This window comes from Macrobrachium rosenbergii, chromosome 8 (assembly GCF_040412425.1).
Source record: "Macrobrachium rosenbergii isolate ZJJX-2024 chromosome 8, ASM4041242v1, whole genome shotgun sequence".
NCBI classification, from domain to species: domain Eukaryota; kingdom Metazoa; phylum Arthropoda; class Malacostraca; order Decapoda; family Palaemonidae; genus Macrobrachium; species Macrobrachium rosenbergii.
In genome coordinates, this window is record NC_089748.1 from 38,427,346 (window position 1) to 38,432,345 (window position 5,000).

The window sequence follows — 5,000 nt, forward strand, 5'->3', positions numbered from 1 at the left end:
GCCTTTCGACTGCCGTCCTTTACTTAGCAGACGACAGTCGAGAGGCCTGACAGCACTCCAGTGTTTCGTTTTTCCTTCGTTGATTTTATATATATACATTATATATATATATATATATATATATATATATATATATATATATATATATATATATATATATATATATACAAATTTATTTATACATTTATTTTACCAAAGGAGCATTTTTTCGTTATGCGCCCACCACACACAGCTAAGTAACAGAAACGAAGGAATGCCGATGAATTCCTAATTAATATTAAATAGGAAAAATATAATTAAACAGAATTTGAGGCAATTACGCCACTGCTGTTTATTGAACGCGGTGACGAAAAAGAAAGCTAAAAAGGAAGTAAAAAAGAGAACTATAACAGAACTTGATAAGTATAAGGGAAGTTTGAGAACGTATTTATAGCCTGAAGTGTTTATACACATTGCACTCACATATTAAGTGGGGAGGGAGGAGGGGGTTAGAGGGAAGGGTGTACGATGGATGTAACCTTGTAATGATTGCAGGTAAGGGAAAGACCATAGCCTGCGTACTGCCATTAATACTTGCATTCAAGATATATATATATATATATATATATATATATATATATATATATATATATATATATATATATATATATATATATATATATATATATATATATATATATACATATACATATATACATATATATATATATATATATATATATATATATATATATATATATATATATATATATATATATATATATATATTTAAAGGTATGTTCTGGTTATTACAATTATATATCAGAAAGACGAGTGAACGTTGTTGGTAAAGAATGCTAGATACTCTTTCAGTATATTGCTTAAGGTAAATACGTCTGCGGTATATTTTCCATTCGTATGAACACAAGAATAATATTTTTTTATCTTAGCTAAGCGCCTCTAGCTATAATCCGGAGGTCATGGGACTTTTGTGTGTTGTTGTTATTTCACAGCACAAGAAACAAGTAAAAAATGCGCAGAAGTTTCTCCGGCGCAATCGAGTTTTCTGCACAGCCGCTACGGCGTTTAATCAAGGCCACCGAAAATAGATCCGTCTTTCTGCGGTCTCGGTATAATGCTTATGAGCCGCGCCCATGAAACTTTCAGCCGAGCCCGGTGGTGGCCTGTCTTATAGCGTTACCAGACGCACGATTATGGTTAAATTTAACCTTAAATAAAATAAAAACTACTGAGGCTAGAGGGCTGCAATTTGGTATGTTTGATGATCGGCGGGTGGATGATCAACATACCAATTTGCAGCCCTCTAGCCTCAGTAGTTTTTAAGATCTGAGGGCGGACAGAAAAAGTGCGGATGGACAGACAAAGCCATCTCAATAGTTTTCTTTTACAGAAAACAAACAACAAACCTTATTCTCCATTCAAAGCGTTCTCTCCTGCTGGTATGTCTGGCGACCCTTTGTTATTGTTTACTAACCTCATCTGAATGATTTTTATGTTCCTGATCTCAGTATAAACATTTCAATAAACCTTTGTGGTGTCTTCTCAAGATCGACTAATTTCCGGCGTCCTTGACATTCAATTCATCTCGCCAATGTCATGGCTTGCCGACACTGCGATGCGGAGAGTCACAGTAACACGGAAAACTCTCTCTCTCTCTCTCTCTCTCTCTCTCTCTCTCTCTCTCCAGCGACCCTTGAGCTTTGCAAAGGCCAGCTGATATCCCTCCCCCCCCAACCCCATAAATTGATCATCACATCAACGAAGAGCCGTTGATGACAATAACACGAACAAAAGCTGTTTATGATCTACAAAGCGCCGCCGGATCGCCATCAACGCGCTACCTGGAATATCCTGTTGTGTGTCATTGATTTTTTGCGCTTTGTAATAAATGCTGCCGTCATTAGAGAGAGAGAGGGGGGGTTGCTGGGGAGAGAGGGAGAGGGAGGTTGAAAGGGTTGCTATGTTGTTTATGATCCGTAGCGGCGTTTAAACTCCCACCTTGCAAAATCATAACAAGATAATGAGCGTCAGTCAGAGTCAGCTTTTGGCATCATCATCATGATAATCAAGTCCTTTGGTATTTGGCGCAGTTTCGGAGCTTCGCTGAGGCGACGCTTCACATTTCAGCGTCGATTGATTCCGGCTTTGTGGGTTCACGCGCTGCAGCCGATGTGATGTGACATTATGAGCCGTCGTTAACGCAGCGCGGATGCTGATAGAAATATGATGTTATCATAATTCAATACGGTTTACATATTACCCACCGTGCGCTGGTATAATTGTCACTTCAGAGGTGGAATTCTCGTCACGCTGCCGTTATTCCATTGGAGTTCGAATCAGATTGAAATACAAATGAAATGCGGGTTTGTGTTGGTATTCATTATTGCGTACGAGATATATATATATATATATATATATATATATATATATATATATATATATATATATATATATATATATATATATATATATATATATATATCAGCATGACTAGATTCCTACAAGCTTCAAATAAAGACCCAGTGGTGTAATTCACGTTTTCCGTTTCCCTGTAGTTTTGAATAACCTGACGAAAATGAAGAGAATGAAACCCGGTCGAGCCTGTCACTGCCGTCTTAAGCATATTGGATTCAGCATTGCTTTTCAGTGCCTTATTCCAGTCTTGTTACCACTGATTTTGTGCTGGAAGCAGTTTCTTTCTCAATAAGTCCTGAGTCCGTGTTTATATGCATACCACAACACGATTGAAATTGAAATGACTTTGCGCTGGAACCGTTTTCCTTACTGTTAAGTGCCAAGGTCATTTATATATGCGTATTAGGTGTTCAACTCCAAAATGTAGGGTGCATGTAGTCCTTCCGTTTTAAACGAAAAAGTTTCGTAACTGCGAGGAAAGTCAGGATCAGGATGAGGAATCTGAACATTTGACATTAAAAGATAGGAAACAGCCATTGAACCATGGAGGTCAAGACATATCGATTTCCACAGAGTAGATATGAGGTGAGGTGGGGGGATAAGACCTATTGAACCAGTGGTTCTCAACCAAGGGGGAATTCCCCCACAGGGGGGAATTTCAGAATTTCAGAGGGGGAATTGTGACCACAGACTGGCAGGTTCAAACTGGCTCTAGGACCACACAAAGCGCAGTGTGCATCGGTCCGCATTACTGCAAGGTCACGCTTGGCTTTTTCTCCGCTAGCTTGTGTTAGAATTTTGTTGCTTGGCAGACAGTTTTGAAAAGGGAGTTGTGGGAAATGACATTATGGTGAAGGGGTGCATGGGGCAAAAAAGTTTGAGAACCACTGTATAATTAGACTGTCCCATGGAGCTCAGTGGAGGAGTGACTGAAGTCTTTCCTGTAGAAAACTGGTGTGGAAGGGGACTAAAGATCAGGTGAGAGTCGTCTTATAATTATTCTCATGAACTGCCTTCTACCTTAACATAGTTCCTTTAAACATGCTCTGTCGTTCAACGATATTAGATGCGGTTATCTGAAGATAGGCCGCGCAAACGTGCCATAACTTTTATGAAAATGCCCTTATATTTAATCTTTATAATTGCATACATTATACATTATTATCTCATTTAATGATGTATTTCAGTGTAATTTTACCGCCTTCTGATGTTTATGGTAATTATATTTCAAGCAATAAAGCACCTGGGAAATATTGGCAATGCCAGTGAAAGTCATTATAGCGACGCATCTTAAACTATTTATGTCAGCACCAAACGTCAGTATCAATAAATCCCAGCGTGATGTCTTTGGAAGGGGGTGGGAAATTGGTGGAAAATGTTGCTAATGGTGATGGGCCTATTAAAATTAATCAGTTCCTGAGGGCAGTGGGATATATATATACGGGGGATATATATATTTGGTAAAGCAAACAGGAAATGAGGATGTGGGTATTTCCTATCTCGATATCGCCTGGTAGAGAGGAACTGACTGCTCTGAGTATGAACTTCTGAACTGATTTAACTCCTGTAAGGGGGTTGCGCCATCAGTGCACCTCACGCGGCGCACTGTAGGCATTACTTGAGGTTCTTTGCAGCATGCCTTCTATTGCCCCTAGCTGCAACCCCTTTCGTTCCTGACAATTGATTCATATTGCAACTGCTTTGAGGTTTTCCTCCTGTTACACCTTTCAAACCTTTTACTCTCAATTTCCCTTTCAGCGCTGAATGATCTCATAGGTCCCAAGGCTTAGCCTTTGACCTAAACTCTATATTCCATTCCCATATAGATGCTATAGGGGAAAGATATAGATAATACCGAATTGTTTATCTCGCCAGCGCTGTGAATTAGCATCAGATCATCCAGACAATAAGACTATTTTTGCTTCCGAAATATTAAAGGAAATATTTTGCTCCAAAAACATAACTTTTTTTTTTTTTTGCCTGTCAGTTTTTGAAGCTCTTTGCCTTTCAATGGATCCTGCTGATAAAAAAAAAATATGAAATATTTACTGAAAAGAACTCAGTGAAAGGGCGGATCCATGTACAATAATATCCTATTCAATATATGGACATTCAAAGTCCATTTTTCATTCGGCCATTATGTATATAAATGAAAATGTAAGGCACCAGACGCATAACAAATAAACATTAATTATGAGCTGAATAGTGAACTATTTTTTTTTTTTTTTTTGCCAATAAAAGAACAATAATATCCTTTGTAAGGTTAGGAAAAAAGTTATTCCGGAATAAATGTTTCACAGAGATTCTGTGTCAATTATTTTTGCAGCCAACCGATGAAAATGTATATTTGCCACTTCCACAAAATTCTTTGTCGGGAATTATTAAGTTTTATACGCGCGCGCGCGCGCGCACACACACACCGCCATTCCCTACACACACATATATGTATATATATACATTTATATATATATATGTATATATGAATATAAACATATGTCTATATATATCTTTTATATATATATATATATATATATATATATATATATATATATATATATATATATATATATATGTGTGTGTGTGTG